Consider the following 17,927-nt stretch of genomic DNA (forward strand, 5'->3'; position numbering starts at 1 on the left):
AGTTGAATATTTGCAGACATTTGGAAGATCATTTATATGTGGATGTTTCTGTGTGTGCATGTGGATATGGGTGCCTGTGTTTGCTGGTATTTGTGGATGTCTATGGGTACATTTGTGCACTGGTGCATGTGGATGTCTATGGTTGCCTGTGTGTGCTAATGCATGTAGATGTATATGGGTGCCTGTGTGTGCTCCAGGGGCAAAACTGCAGGGGTGCAGAGGTCGCAGTTGCAACTGGGCCCCCAAGGGTGGGGGCCCAGTTTTAAAAAAAAAGGTTTTAATGAAAAACGTTGACCTGCCACTGCCTGCACCAATATCATGCGAGTGTGACATGATGCTTCACTAGTGTCTCTGAATACAGGGGTTAGTCTTTCTGTTTTACCCATTGGTGTTTATGTGTATGTGACTGTGTGTGTATTTATGCATGTATGTTTGTGGAACCAGCAAATTACAGACCTTGTTACTACAGCATGCGGGGAGGGAGTAAACAGTGTCACTATACAGTACCACTATATACAGTATGGGGGGGCTGGACTATGTCACAGACTACTGTGGTCACTTAATAAAGTACTGGGGTGGGTGGGTCAGGCCAGCTCTCTCACCGGCAGATTACAGACTGTCACTAACTCACTATATACAGTACTGGTGGGTTAAACAGTGTCACTATACACAGTAATATGGGGTCAGACCATCTCACAGACTGTGGGCACAGGGTACCTCCTTTTGCAGACATGTAATCTGATTCACATTTTTTTTCTGTGTTAAATGTTAAAAAAAAAAAAAAAGATATGTATCAAATTCACTTTTTTTGGAGGGGGGGGGGCTTCTTAGATTCTTGCACCTGAGCTCTGTGGTTTCTAGTTACGCCGTGCTGATGCGTGTGGATGTCTATGGATACATATGTGCGCTGGTGCCTGTGTGTGCTGGTGCATGTAGATGTCTATGGGTGCCTGTGTGCTTGTGCATGTGGATGTCTATGGGTGCGTGTGTGTGCACATGTGTCTGTATATAACAAAAAAACTGCCCACTGTAAATCTAACTCTGAACTATTCTTATACATTTGATCTTTTAATATTGGTCATAATATCCACAAGATAAAGGGTATGGCTATAAAAGTACAATATTAATTTAACCATGCCCTATGTTCTTTGAAAAAGGAAATAGCCATTTAAATTAGATTAAATTACATTTCCCAGATAAGTACAACCAGTAAAACAGCATTAGAAATACAATTTTATCTAATAAGCAAGGCAATTATTATAACAAATATTAAAATGAGTTTAAGCAATGGTAATAATTCCAATGACAAAACAATACATTAAAAGTTAAAACAAAAATCACATAGTTACATAAGTGAAAATGCATATAATGCTGAATAATGTATACAATAAAAGTGTCCCTTATATCCCCTTTAACAAATTTCTACTGAGAGATGCACAATATTAGGTTATGTATGTCCCCCATACAGCAGCATTTAATTAAATTAACACATTTGATTAAGCATCTTTCATATAAAATTATTAAATGTATATTTTTGTCTATCCAGCACATTTAGTGGAACATTATTCTGATACCTTGTATCCTCGGATGCTTTTTCTTCCGGGTTATGGAGGCTGTCATGTTGTTTGCATCATTGTCTATGCATTTGCTGTTGACACTAATGATGTTTTGTGTCCTAATCGGTTGGTGGTACACCTGATAACTTCTGTGCCTTTTTTAATGCTATTCATTTTAAGCAAGAGAAAATAAGAAAATAGGAAAATCAGGGCAAAAAAAGTGCAAGTTGGTACTGCTGCCAATTGTTATGGAATAACAAGGGTGGGTTTTGAGGACTCTAATCATCACAAATGAAATTAATTTATCAGGTAAGCATAAATTTTGTTTTCTTTTATGAGATGGTGAGAGTCCACTAACCATTGCATGTGGGATCCTATCCCCAAGCTCACTAGTCCACCATAGGGCAGGAAAAACAGTAAGTATATGAAAAGATGATCAAGTAGCTGCCTTGCAAATCTGTTCAATAAAAGCTTTATTTGTAAAAGCCCAAGAGGTGGCAACTACTCTTGTAAAATAAGCAGCAATTCATTCACAGGAGACTTCCCTGCTAATAGGTAGGCTTCACAAAACAAAGCTTGAGCCAAGCTGCCAAGGTGATTGCAGTATATTTCTGTCCCTTGTGTGGACCTGAGAAATGGATAAACAAGGAACAAGACGAAATACTGAATTCTTTAGTGGCTTGAAGATACATTTTCAAGGCCCATACTACATCCAAGTTATGAAGTAAATTCTCTTTTTTGGTGCTGGAGATATGGGGATACAATTTCCTGACTGATAATTTTAGAAGAAATAACCTTAGGAAGGAAAGGGTATTTTTTTTCTTAAAACTACTTTATCCTGATGAAAAATCAGGTAAGGAGAATCAGATACTGTTTGAGGAAATGACCAAGAGAAAGAGTGACTATCAAGTCAACAATTGAAACTCTAGACCATGCATAGGCTCAAACCAAGTTAAAGTTCCACTGAAGGGAAGCAGGCCTGATAACTGTTATTATCCTCACCAAGGCATAAAGAAAGGTTTGAATGTCAGGAAGTCTCAAAATCTTCTTGTGATACAAAACTGAAAGGACATAAATGTGTCCTTTAAAGAAACTGACTGATAAACCCTTATCCAGACCATCCTTCAAAATATGTAAGAATTCAACAAATTTTGAAAGAGTTTGAACAGTAATTCTATGACTTATACCAGGAAAGGAAAGCTTTACAGACTTTGTGATAAAAATGTATTGACCCGAATCAATGTGTTTTCAGTTGACCTGAAAAACCACTCTAAGAAAAAATAAGATGTTCAATAACCACAACATCAAATTAAGAGATTTGAGATCTTGAAGGAAGAAGGGACCTTGAGAGAGAGTCTTTCCTAAGAGGAAGAAATCAAGGTTGGCTAGAGGACATTTGTACATTTGGCCTTCACTAGTGATTCACAATCTGGTTGAATATCTCCTGATTCAAGGACCATTCACCGGGTAAAGTTACTGACAACTGAGGAAGTCCACTTCCCAATTTTACACACCTGGGATGTGAGCTGAAATCATGCAATTAATGTGGGCTGCAGCTTTCATTGCTAAGGTGCTCTGAGTTCTGCCTTAGTGATTGATGCACTGTGATATTGTCCAACTAAAATTTTAGAAAAGACTCCTGTCTTAACAAGGGCCAACTCTGGAGAGCGCTGAAGATTGTTCCAAGAGTCCAAAGATATTGATTGGTAATCTCCTGAGGAGATAACATCTTATGTCGGCATAAATCCGTGCTCACCAACCAGTAGACAGCGTGTCACACTGTCTACTGGTTGGTGAGCACGGCTTTATGCCGACATAAGATGTTATCTGTCTTGAGGAAGGCTTCAGTGAAAGCCGAAACGTCGACTATGAAGAATTGTTGATACTAAGAATAAAAAACTTTGTTTTGCAAACACTAAAAAACCTGAGAGTGCCCTTCATTCTATTAAAATTGTTCTATATCTATATATCTATAAGTATATCTATACATATATATATGTATATATATATATATATATATATATATATATATATCAAAAGTCAAATAGCATGTAGCCCATGCACGTCTCAATACGTTGTGTACCTGTTGTCCTGTCCATGTGGCCTCTACTATATCGGAAAGACCAGCACCACATTTAGGGAAAGACTGGCCAACCATAAAAGTGCCCTACGAGCCACATTCAAGGATGGCAAAGCAGATCAACCTGTGCCCAGACATTTTCTGGAACATAAGCATCCCATCGCCACTCTCCGTGCCATGTTGATTGACACAGTGGTACCACTGAAGAGAGGTGGTGATCGCAACAGGAACTATTAAAATGTGAAGCCAAATGGATATATAGATTAAACACTTTGAGCCCAAATGGACTTAATGCTCACTTGGACTTCTCTGTATTTTTTTGAGCTTTAAAAACCTGTTTGCTTTTTTGTTTTTGTTTTTTCTTTCCTTCTTCTTTTTTCTAGGGCACCAATGCTGTGACGGACGATGTTCTTTCACCATCACTATCTCAAAATTGGCTCATGGCTTATTTGATGTATATTCTGTATTTATTGTTTTCTTGTACTTTGCTTCTCTGTATTTTTCATATTTTTCATATTTCTATGGTTGCTTTCTGTTCACTCTATTTCATCTAATTATATGATTGACCCTATGCTATCTCTCTTTCTGTTGGTGTCTGTGTGAACCTTTGGAGTTTGGGCAGCATATCACCATCCTGGTTATTCCCCGGAGCATGCTAGACATATTTTATCTTTGTCTTATATGTATACATTATTGTCTGCTGGCGTACTAATTTTCTGAGCTAGGCACCAAACAGGGGCTTTCCTATTTAAGTTTAAAGTATTTTGCAGCCTGCTCGGGCAGTTGTCTCTGTCTCCCTCAAATGTGAGGTACACACTTTGGATGTATATATAGATGTCATTCTTTGCTGGGCTACTCGTATTTGATTACATGTGCCATACGTGGCCCTCACTACTTTGCTTCCAGTGTAAGTTCTTTACCTTGGATTTTTTATGGTCCCCTTTAGACATCACCTACGGGGTCTGTCTCGTATCATATATGTATCTGACTATCTGGGCTTCCACACCTAAGTTTAGATGTGTGGCCCCTTGCCCTTGGACATTCTGTTTTTATTATAGACACTGCATCTGATGGCTTCATATTAGTAATGCCGAGAGTGCCTTTCTAGGTCATACTGCTCGTTGTGTGTTTAAATACCTGTGTCTATACTGGCCTTAATCGCGGTTTCTAACTGAACCATGCTATCTGCAGCACCCTCGTTGTGCTAGTATACCATGTCCTTCTTTGACATATACGCACCCAGCGCTCTGATATGGGTATGTGAGTTCAGTTGGTGGCGGTGGTCCTATTGCGGCTGTTGGGCATGTGTTGGGCTTGATGTGGTGTGATAATTCTCGTATAGGTTTGTTTTTTGAGCCATCTGCCTTTGTATGTAGACAATGTGTTTCCTTTTTTACATCACGGGTAGTTGTATCCCGCTCCCCTGCAATATGGGTTATTAGGTGTTTTACAATGGTGTAAACAACTGACTGGTTGCCATAGCCACGGGAGGTTTGGCTGGTCTCACCCTATCAGGGACTGATTGCTTCTAAGGCTCCCCCTATTTAAGGCGGTACTCTGTATCTACCTTCACTCGCCTGTTTGGATCTATGATTACTGCCACTCGGCAGTTTAAAGGTATTTTAACGCTGTTTCTAGCTCATTTACTTTGAACCATAAGGCTCTGATTTGTGCTATTTCTTGATTCACATCAGCTTGACAGGTTATATATATTGCTATGGGCTTCTAGCATGTTACGCACACCATTGGGCTAAATGTAGTTTGTATGCTGTTTGTATACTAACTCCCTTATAATTGCTATACACCCTCGCTTGTTTATATCGTTTCACCTTGAGGCCCTAGTATGTGTGACTTGGTTCTTCTTTTATCCGAAGTACCGCTTTGGCTATTATCTATTGCTAAGTTTCTATACACACAATTTTTACATTTTGATTAAGCTTTGTGCCCTGCCATTATCTGTTTTACGTGCTTCGGTAAGCACATAGCAGGCGTTCCACGCATCTGCCATTGTTTTTGTTTTTTTGTTTTATGTGTTGGATAGTAACTCTGTTTACTTTTTATGTTAAGTATATACTTTTTTCTTTTGCTTAGTTCTTGTCTTAAAATGTGTTTCCATTTATCCAGTTTTGCTACAAATATTCTCACATGAGACTGTTGAGCGGGGTATACCACTTTGCTTTGGTATACATACTGATACATAGTATATTTATGTTTGGCATTTCTTTTTCTTATGGACTTTGGCCTTCGTTGTTATTGATGTTATCTGTATCCTAGAACACTATTTTCTTTTGCATCGTTGTCCTGTATGCCCATGGTTTGTTCTTTGGTATCCTTTGTTGAAAGTTGTAAGATCTCAGACGGCATAGTCTATACAGTCGTTGTTATTCTTGTTATCTTCACTGTAGCATATTATTTGTATTTGCTTTTGCATCTTTATCCTGCATGTCCTTGGTTTGTTCTTTGGGTATCCTTTGTTGAAGGTTGGAAAATTCCCATTTCAGACTGCACAGTCTGTTTTTTTATTTTATTGGTGATGGTGATATAGGTAGTCTGTGACTTGTTGCGTGTTGTTTCTATTGTTCTATGTTTCTAGTATTTGTCTATATGTTTGTCTTTCAGATCATACTTGTCCTGATGAAGGCCCAACTGAGGGCCGAAACGTCGACCATGTATTAATGTTCTAAGAATAAAGAAAATATTCTTCTCTATACAAAATCCTGAGAGTGCCCTTCTTCCACACTGATCTATCTATCTATCTATCTATCTATCTATCTATCTATCTATATATATATATATATATATATATATATATATATATATATATATATATATATATATATATATATATATATATATATAAAGGAAGCTGTTATGTTAATTGGCTGCATTGGATGTCATTCATACTAATGAAGCAACAAGATCACAAAGCGGGCGTGTTAAGACCAGATAACTACTAAGTGCTAAAACTGAAAGTAAAAAGCAGAGGAATCACCCTGAGGAAAGCTTTTTCCTATCTCACTGATTAGTGTCGCTAAGGAGGTGATGTTTTATGCATATGACAAATTATTCATGGTCTTTACATAATGATATGTACATATTTTTCACAGAGGCAGTGCCTATCTATCACTGCCTGTGTGTGCATTTTTCTTCCTATTACTGCCTGTGTGTGTGTGTATGCCTATCTATCCCTGCCTGTGTGTGCATGTATCTGCCTATCACTTCCTGTGTGTGCATGCATCTGCCTATTACTGCCTGTGTGTGTGTATGCCTATCTATCTCTGCCTGTGTGTGCATGTATCTACCTATTACTGCCTGTGTGTGTGTGCATGTATCTGCCTATTACTGCCTGTGTGTGTATGCCTATCTATCCCTGCCTGTGCGTGCATGTATCTGCCTATTACTGCCAGTGTGTGCATGTATCTGCCTATCCCTGCCAGTGTGTGCATGTATCTGCCTATCACTTCCTGTGTGTGCATGTATCTGCCTATCCCTGCCAGTGTGTGCATGTATCTGCCTATCACTTCCTGTGTGTGCATGCATCTGCCTATTACTGCCAGTGTGTGCATGTATATGCCTATCTCTGCCTATGTGTGCATGTATCTGCTTATTACTGTGTGTGTGTGTGTATGCCTATCTATCCCTGCCTGTGTGTGCCTGTATTTGCCTATAACTGCCTGTTTGTGAAAATGACTATCTCTATCCCTGCCTGTGCGTGCATGTATTTGCCTATTACTGCCTGTGTATGCATGTATGTGCGTATCCCTGCCTGTGTGTGTGTGTATGCCTATCTATCCCTGCCTGTGTCTGCATGTATCTGCCTATTACTGCCTGTGTGTGCATGCATCTGCCTATTACTGCCTGTGTGTGTGTGTGTGTGTGTGTATGCCTATCTATCCCTGCTTGAGTGTGCATGTATCTGCATATTACTGCCTGTGTGTGCATGTATCTGCGTATCCCTGCCTGTGTGTGTATGCCTATCTATCCCTGCCTGTGTGTACATGTATCTGCCTATTACTGCCTGTGTGTGTATGCCTATCTATCCCTGCCTGTGCGTGCATGTATCTGCCTATCCCTGCCTGTGTTTGCATGTATCTGCCTATTACTGCCTGTGTGTGTGTGTATGCCTATCTATCCCTGCCTGTGTGCCTGTAGCTGCCTATTACTGCCTGTGTGTGTGTGTATGACTATCTATCCCTGCCTGTGTGTGCATGTATCTGCCTATTACTGCCTGTTTGTGTGTATGCCTATCTATCCCTGCCTGTGTGTGCATGTATCTGCCTAGTACTGCCTGTGTGTGCTTGTATCTGCCTAGGACGGCCTGTGTGCATGTATCTGCCTATTACGGCCTGTATGTGCATGTATCTGCCTATTATTGTCTGTGTGTGCATGTCTCTGTCTATTACTGCCTGTGTGTGAATATATCTGTCTGTTACTGCCTGTGTGTGCATGTCTCTGTCTGTTACTGCCTGTGAGTGCATGTCACTGTCTGTTACTGCCTGTGAGTGCATGTCACTGTCTATTACTGCCTGTGTGTGTGTGTATGCCTATCTATCCCTGCCTGTGCGTGCATGTATCTGCCTATTACTGCCTGTGTGTGCATGTATCTGCCTATCCCTGCCTGTGTGTGTGTATGCCTATCTATCCCTGCCTGTGTGTGCATGTCTCTGTCTAATACTGCCTGTGTGTGCATGTCTCTGCCTATTATTGCCAGTGTTTGCATGTCTCTGTCTATTACTGCCTGAGAGTGCATGTCTCTGTCTGCTACTGCCTGTATGTGCATGTCTCTGTCTATTACTGCGTGAGAGTGCATGTCCCTGTCTGTTACTGCCTGTATGTGCAGGTCTCTGTCTATTACTACCTGTGTGTGCATGTCTCTTTCTATTACTGCCTGTGTGTGCATGTCTCTTTCTATTACTGCCTGTGTGTGCATGTCTCTGTCTAATACTGCCTGTGTGTGCATGTCTCTGCCTATTATTGCCAGTGTTTGCATGTCTCTGTCTGTTACTGCCTGAGAGTGCATGTCTCTGTCTGTTACTGCCTGTATGTGCATGTCTCTGTCTATTACTGCCTGAGAGTGCATGTCTTTGTCTGTTACTGCCTGTATGTGCATGTCTCTGTCTATTACTGCCTATGTGTGCATGTCTGTCTATTACTGCCTGTGTGGGAATGTCTCTGTCTATTACTGTCTGTGAGTGCATGTCTCTGTCTATTACTGTCTGTGAGTGCATGTCTCTGTCTGTTACTGCCTGTATGTGCATGTCTCTGTCTGTTACTGCGTGTATGTGCTATCTGTCTATTACTGTCTGTGAGTGTATGTCTCTGTCTATTACTGTCTGTGAGTGCATGTCTCTGTCTATTACTGTCTGTGAGTGCATGTCGCTGTCTATTACTGCCTATGTGTAAAGTATATTTGAAAAATAAACAGCTATCACAGTTTAACACAGGGCAAAAGGGGCAGCTGCCTAGGGCCCAGCTTTTGTTGAGGGGCCCAAGCGTCCTAAACTGCTGATGTCGTGTGACATGGGGGACACACACAGTCAGTCCTAATACTGTCATAGTCAAAAGTTCTCTGCTTATATTTATTTGTGAGAAACTGTGCCAGACCGTGCCGGTGTCATGTGATATGCCAAGCTAGTGCCATGTGCTGTTTTAGATGGGCACTGAATGCTAAGCCCTAACTCGGCGTCCAGCCAATTCCACTGCATCAGAAAATGTCCTGCTGGGGTTACCACTGTTACCAGGTAACTACTCGGCTGGTGGGGATTGTTTCTGGGTAAGGATGACTGTAGGCGTATGCAGCAGAAATCTGGCACGGCAGACGCATGAGGATTTGAGCATCTGTGCAGCTGCACACACTGCTCTCTTCAGTGTTGAGGCTGTGTGACTCATCTCAGACTGTATCCATGCAGCCTTGGACAGACGGCATCCAGTCTGCTGGTCCCCTTAGCCCTGCTCTTTCTGCTGTGGCTCTAAGATCAACTAACTGAAGTTTGTTAGGGGAACAGTGCCTAGTAGAAAGGTGTCAGTGGGAAGAATAAGTTAGTGCACACACGCCCCTTCCCCATGCAGAATTGTCTAGTGCAGGGTGAGAGGGAACTTGTTTCTAGCAAAGAAGTGACATATGCTGCTGTGGCTGATGTATAGTGTCATGCTGATACTTCACACATTAAGGTAAGGTTTATTCTTATAGGTTTTTTTTCTCTCTGTCTTAGATTTTACAGCTTCCCATAGTAGTTCTGCTGTTCCAGTCAGTAAAGTTATATTTGTCTGCACCTCCATGCTTCCTCCTCAGTCTTTACCTTGCTTTGCTCCTGTTGGCTTCCCTAAATCTCATTAACCAGCTAACCTCACGCCAGAATCACATTCAAAAGCATATTAAATTAATCCACAGTGGAGGAATTTATATATATATATATATATATATATATATATATATATATATATATATATATATATACATACATATATATATATTATTTTTATTTTTTTTTAAATAAATTGATTTAGTTGTTTTTTGGGATGTTGGGGTGGAGAGCGAAATTGCATGGGGGGGGGGGCAGGGTCCAGTCAATATTAAAGACAGCCCTGGTTATAACTTTTCTAAATAATTGTAATAGACCCCTAAATATGTTACAAATACACCCAGTGACATATTGCAATCCTTAAGAAAATATTACCTGATGACTTCAAAGTCTATTGGAAGTTTTGTAGATACATTTTGGAAAATAATTTAAAGGGATTGATATGCATTAAACAAATAAATATGCATTTCTATAAGAAAAGTATACATATAATGACAATTAGTAAAAGATATAAAGATATTTTTAGATAATATCAATAAATTTGGAAAAGCATTGTAGTAGAAAAAGGACATATTTAAAGAGATAGGAAAGTCAAAATTAAACTTTCAAAATTCAGGATACACCATAGAATTTTAAGACAATTCTATTATTCTTGTTCTCTTGGTATCCATTGTTGAAAAAGCATATGTAAATATCCTTAGCAGCAGCAATGCACTACTAGGAGATAACTGGTGGTTGGTCTCTTGCCATTAGCTCACCTGGGACTCCATTACATATGTGGCATAGCATACAAGTTACGCGCGTATATTTCACCCGTCACCTGCATTTTTTACTCCAATAGACTAACATAAAACTAGTGCGCAATTCGGTATCCAATATACAGCGCAAGGACTTACACACGCATAATTGAGAAATTCTACTCCATTCTCATCTCGCCACACATGGTAGGCACAGCAAACCTTGCACTGACAAAAAAAGCAACGTAACTTCCTGGAGGCCTTAACAAACACATACATTTAAAGGGACACTGAACCCAATTTTTTTCTTTCATGATTCAGATAGAGCATGCAATTTTAAGCAACTTTCTAATTTACTTCCATTATCAATTTTTTTTTCGTTCTCTTGCTATCTTTTGAAAAAGAAGGCATCTATGCTAAGGAGCCAGCAAATTGTTGGTTCAGAACCATGGACAGCACTTGTTTATTGGTGCTGTCCAATCAGTAAGGACAACCCAGGTTGTTCATCAAAAATGGGCCGGCGTCTAAACTTACATTCGATAATAGGAGTAAATTAGAAACTTGTTTAAAATTACATGCTCTATCTGAATCACGAAAGAAAAAAATTGGGTTCAGTGTCCTTTTAAGCAACATCTCAAATAGTTAAAGGGACAGCATACATTGTTTTTCTCTTTCCAATTACTTATTTTACTAGCTGCAGAGTATAAAACATATGAGATTTGCTTTTTTAAAGTTTATTTGTGTATTTGAAATAGCTGATTTTGTGTTTTGAAGTCACAACCTAATAAAATGGATTGCGATTGTATGTATAATCAGATCTCATTACTCACATTGTGTACATATACTTGCTTATTTACTTTATATTTATTCTTAAACCAATCACCAATACTTGGAGAGAAAAATGGAAAATTATAATTGTATTACCTTATCTCTTCTAGAACCCACTGGGAGTGTATTTTTTTTCCTACTGGCTGTGTTAACACAGCTTGGCCTTGAGGCCAAAATATTTAAAGGGATAGTCAAATCCAAAGAAAACGTTCATGTTTCAAATAGGGCATGTAATTTTAAACAACTTTCCAATTTAATTTTTACACCAATTTTGCTTTGTTCTCTTGATATTCTTAGTTCAAAGCTAAATCTAGGAAGGCTCATATGATAATGTCTAAGACCTTGAAGGCCGCCTCTTATCACATGCTTTTTCATTTGCTTTTCACAACAGGGGAGAGCTAGTTCATGTAAACCATATAGATAACATTGTGATCACCCCATGGATTGTGGCAAACACTGCACTAATTGGCTAAAATGAAAGTCAATAGATAATAAATAAAATGTCATGTGATCAGGGGGCTGTCAGAAGCTTAAATACAAGTTAATCACAGAGGTAAAAAGTATATTAATATAACAGTGTTGGTTATGCAAAACTGGGGAATGGGTAATAAAGGGATTATCTATATTTTAAAACAACACAAATTCTAATGTTGACTGTCCCTTTAAGGATGGGTGTGGATACCACAGGCTAAATAAAATATTTCAAATGCAATCATAAGGGTAAAGGAAATACTTGTAAACAATTTAATACACTCCAGCAAGTAAAGTGGATCATTGGGAACAAATTAAAGGGAAGAACATTTTTGAGTAAATTGTCCCTTTAAACCTTGCTGCCCACTTAATTATTATAATCAATATTCCTTTTCTGCAATTGTGTCAAACCAATCACAAACAGCACAACCTCTCACCTGCAGCCTTAAAACACCTGACAATGCACACCCTATCAGTAACATCAGTATTATATATACCCATGTGTCAATTTATATTGGATGTGAGATACATTGATTTACATCGTATAAGTGAATATTACTATATGTACCCTTCATACACAACTATGTGGATGTGAGTTATAGTACAATAATATTTTATAAACATGATAATATTACCTGTTATTATTGCCATTTCAACACAGGTCATATTATATGTTTTAACAATATTAGTGTAATAAAACACACCTCACATGGATGTGGATGACAATTATATGGTAAATAACAGAGGACAAGGTTTATGGTGAACTATAATGATATTTATTTATTTTTTGGCTTCTTGAATGAGAGAGCTGAGGTGCCTGTAATGGATTGGCTTGTTTTCCTCGATTTAGCAGATTCTGGTGTTTCTGCTGGTGTGCTGGCCACAGATGATAGGCTAGAGGCAGTGTCCTGCTGGTGTGTAAAGTGCTCAACCAACACACCCAAGAGTTGATTTTGTTCTCTCCATCTATTGTCCATCTGCATCTGCATATCAGACAGAATTTGCATTATCTGTGACTGGTTTTGAACACTAGCACTTAACAATGATGCCATGTCCCTCTGCAGTTCTATGCTACGTTTGTGTAACCTCTCTTTGCCACTGAAGAACCTTTCTTGGCTCCTGATGAACCTTTCTTGGTTCCTGAAGAACCTCTCTTGGCCTCTTTGTATGCTCTCAGTGCTTGTGACGAGCCTTCTCTTGAGTGCAATGTATTCCTCACCCACGAGAGAATACAATGCATCCACAGGCTCTTGAGCAACAGGGCTTTCAGTTGCTTGAGGGTCAGGTTCAGCTGTATCTTCTGCTGCTTGAGTCAGGTTCAGCTGTATCTTCTGCTGCTTGTGGATCAGGTTCAGCTGTATCTTCTGCTGCTTGTGGATCAGGTTCAGCTGTATCTTCTGCTGCTTGTGGATCAGGTTCAGCTGTATCGTCTGCTGCTTGTGGGTCAGGTTCAGCTGTATCTTCTGCTGCTTGTGGGTCAGGTTCAGCTGTATCTTCTGCTGCTTGTGGGTCAGGTTCAGCTGTATCTTCTGCTGCTTGTGGGTCAGGTTCAGCTGTATCTTCTGCTGCTTGTGGGTCAGGTTCAGCTGTATCTTCTGCTGCTTGTGGGTCAGGTTCAGCTGTATCTTCTGCTGCTTGTGGGTCAGGTTCAGCTGTATCTTCTGCGGCTTGTGGGTCAGGTTCAGCTGTATCTTCTGCTGCTTGTGGGTCAGGTTCAGCTGTATCTTCTGCTGCTTGTGGGTCAGGTTCAGCTGTATCTTCTGCTGCTTGTGGGTCAGGTTCAGCTGTATCTTCTGCTGCTTGTGGGTCAGGTTCAGCTGTATCTTCTGCTGCTTGTGGGTCAGGTTCAGCTGTATCTTCTGCGGCTTGTGGGTCAGGTTCAGCTGTATCTTCTGCTGCTTGTGGGTCAGGTTCAGCTGTATCTTCTGCTGCTTGAGGGTCAGGTTCAGCTGTATCTTCTGCTGCTTGAGGGTCAGGTTCAGCTGTATCTTCTGCTGCTTGAGGGCCAGGTCCAGCTGTATCTTCTGCTGCTTGAGGGTCAGCTGTAGTTTCTGCTGTATTTCCATCTGCATATGTTGGAGCTTGTCCCATGGAAGAGGATGGTGGAGCTCTCATGGATGATTGGTAGTCCCACTGATGACCAGTGTGTGACCACTCAGCCTCAGCACTTCTTGTGACATAGTCTGTGGGTAATATCCATGACTGACATGAGATTGTGTTGTGGGGAGTGTAAATACATGGACCCTTTGTGGCTGTCTTGGCTCCACCTCAAAACCAAAGGAAGGATATTCAACTGGCTAGGAATCTTGCCAGGGGTCATACGGCAATGGCGGTGGAATAACTCCTGGGTCTTCAACTGAAGCCATCCAACCATGCTCATGCCTGGGAGCATACTGTTCATGCGGTTGCCTGAAGACTGGTGGTGGTGGTGGTGGTGGCGGTGGCATGGCTGTTTGTATTCTTGTGACAGTAGGTTATGTGGAGGAGTTAAAGGATGAGAGGGATTAGTACAGTCAGATATATGTCCATGTGGGCATATACCTGCTAGGGTCTATACTGATTCTCATGTCAAACTCTATTAACATGCATGTGCACATTGTGAGTTGGTCTATGAGGGATTTGAATATGAGCAGTATACAGGGATATGTTACATACAATAGTTATGTGTACATGTCAATGATGAAATAATGTGTTCTTTAAGTGACACTATGGTCACACAATTTACTTTAGCCTGATCGGGGCAACAAACCTGCTTTATTGAGCTAAAGGTATTGGGATGGCTATAGTGTCCATTTAATGAAAACTCTACATGTGGCTTGTGGCCTGTGTTACTCTGAGACATGTTAGTATTGCACTATTCCACATCACATCATGAATTGCATTGTGTTATGTAGCAGTAATGTCAAGTATAATTGTAGATGCTTTTGTTAGTACGCCAAATACCATGCTCTTCATCGTGTACAGGAATGTGTGATATTAAAGGATGCTGTATCGCAACTACATATAATACAGGTGTGTGGGAGATTCAGGAAGAGGCAGGGCAAGCGGGCTGCTTGCTGTTCGCGCGTCCTCCTATCGAGCTCTGTCAGCAGCTCCTGTTGATGCCAAGCTCCTTGTTCGGCGAAGAGAAGACCGGCTGGAGCATAGAGAGGTGGACCTCGGCATCAAGGAAACTCCTGGGTGCAACAAAAGCTCTGTGGCTGGAGCGGACCACATACCCGAAGACTGGAGCCGTCAGCATAGCGGGCAGGAACAGAGGAACGGCCTGGCGACAAAAAAGGGCCTGTATAACCAAGCAGGTCTGGAATAAGGGATACCAGGTGGCTGGCCCGGTATTGAATAAAGGTGACAGCCTAACACGGAGGCTTTGAGATCTAGAGGCAGCCCCCTGAATAACGGTGAACCAAACCAACGGAAACAAAGGGCGCAACACCATAAGGGCTGCATGGAGACAGCAGACTGGTAACGTACCATAGATTGTAGAATTACAGAAAGAGCTAGGTGTGCTGTTTCCTTTTCCCGGTGAACTTTATTTGTCCATGGGGTATTACATGATCCTTGAAAGCAAACTGAATGATGTATACCACGTTAAGTCTTAAATATGAGGCTTGAGTTTTACTGAGCTCTCTATGTCCTATACTGTCCTATGCTGAGCCATACTAAATAGGACAACTGGGAACAAAGCTACAAAACACCTGCTTCACCCTCTATGTGATTCCCATAACCCTGTTATTTGTGTTCATTAAAGGGTAGGAGTCCAAAAAGAAATATATAAAATAAATTCACATATTTACATAGAGCTTTCTGGGCTACCCTGTCCTATTTTGCCTGTATGCGATAATTAAGGGGGGGGGGGGAAAAAAAAAAGTGGGGGGCTGTCTCATACTCCAAAGGTTACGCTTGAACTACACCATTATTACCAAAGTGGTACTAAAGAAAGTCTGTTTGTTTTGGAGCAAAAGCACAACAGTTCCCATAACCCTCTGTGGGTAGGAACACCAAAGTGGTACTAAAGAAAGTCTGTTAGTGTTGGAGCAAAGCACAACAGTTCCCATAACCCTCTGTGGGTAGGAACACCAAAGTGGTACTAAAGAAAGTCTGTTAGTGTTGGAGCAAAGCACAACAGTTCCCATAACCCTCTGTGGGTAGGAACACCAAAGTGGTACTAAAGAAAGTCTGTTAGTGTTGGAGCAAAGCACAACAGTTCCCATAACCCTCTGTGGGTAGGAACACCAAAGTGGTACTAAAGAAAGTCTGTTAGTGTTGGAGCAAAGCACAACAGTTCCCATAACCCTCTGTGGGTAGGAACACCAAAGTGGTACTAAAGAAAGTCTGTTAGTGTTGGAGCAAAGCACAACAGTTCCCATAACCCTCTGTGGGTAGGAACACCAAGATTGGGCTAAAGGATTATAATAACTGCTACATGGTATCAACGCACTGGGGACACTTAATACCAAGCTAACGTTTGTCTTTACAGGCTGCTTTAAGCACACTTAACACAGACTTATTAACCTAATATGGAAGGACTCTTTTTGTATTTCTCCTTGACTTATTGTTTTTCTTTTCTCTGAGTCATTTACTATAAGCAATTAGCCATTGGTTGGGCTTAGAATTGTCTAATAGTATAGGTGCATAGATATAAGTGTATAAATATAAGTGATTTCAAAAATTATTACAAATATTTCCTGCAAAAAATACAAGTGTGTACTCAAAGAGGAGGAAGATAAAATAGAAGGTTAAGAGTGTCCCTCTGTAGAATCTTAGCTTAAATGTTAATGCTATTGTTATAAAAAAAAAAAAAATTCTTTTTTTTGCCTTGCTATTCTAGAGTGCTACTATTGGGATGTAATGTTCCCCTGCTTTTAGCTACTTAGTCGAACTGTAAGTCAGATATATAACACGTATTCACAAATTAAGCAATCACAGACCCTTTGTGGGCCTAAAAACTTTTTTTTCTACTCAGAATCACTGTATTTTCTTTTTTCTTTTTTTCTTTTTTGTATATACATATATATATACTGTTCACAGTGTTACACATAATCCACTTTATGGATAAATTCATTACCTGTCACAAAACTACACCAATTATGCCGCCTGTCATGAGATGCAGGACATATGCAGGACACAGCAATGATGGTACAACTCTATTTTATTACAGAGCATAACAATACACATCCAGACAGGTTGATTGTACTAAACTAACTGCGACACAGACACCGGACCTAAGCCCCGCCCACATGCTAGTGACATCACATCCTGCTATCATCACATCTTCCCCTTTTTCAAAGACAAAGCATACATTCGCATATATTAACTAACAAGGTACACCAACAGGGTATACAACAACATTTTGTTTTAGAACATTATAAAAACAGATAGATTAGAAAACATGAACAAATAAATTACATCCTGACTTGGACATCGGGGTAGACTACCCTAGTCCACAGTGACCATGGGATTATTCTGCCCATACTTCCGGTCACTGTTCTAGCTAAAGTCAGTCCCTGTATCGGGCCGGAAGCCTCACCACTCTTCCGCTTGATGTAACTTTGCATGAACTGTCCTCTGATACAGAAGATGGTGAACAAGAGTCTGCTGGAGGCAAAGATATATCCCCGCTATGATCTTGCTGAGGGGAAGGCACCTCTCTTAGAACAGGGGATCCCACCGGCGGTGGTATTGAGGTATCCGGTTCCAGACTCTCAGGTACAGGCTGAAGATGTCTTCGGTTACGGCGTGTAACCGTCCCTCCCTCTGTAAGGACTGTGTAAGACCTTGGTTCTGGAGAGCGGCCCACTACCGTAGCAGGCGTCTTCCATTTCTTCTCATCATCCAGTTTAATTCTGACACTTTGGCCCGCTTTCAGTTCCTGTAAAGGCCTGACAGAATGTCTCCTGTCGTAGAAGAAACGATAACCCTTTTTGGCCTCTTCATCCCTCCTAAGGACTTCGTC

Source organism: Bombina bombina, chromosome 2, assembly GCF_027579735.1.
Source record: "Bombina bombina isolate aBomBom1 chromosome 2, aBomBom1.pri, whole genome shotgun sequence".
Lineage (NCBI taxonomy): Eukaryota > Metazoa > Chordata > Amphibia > Anura > Bombinatoridae > Bombina > Bombina bombina.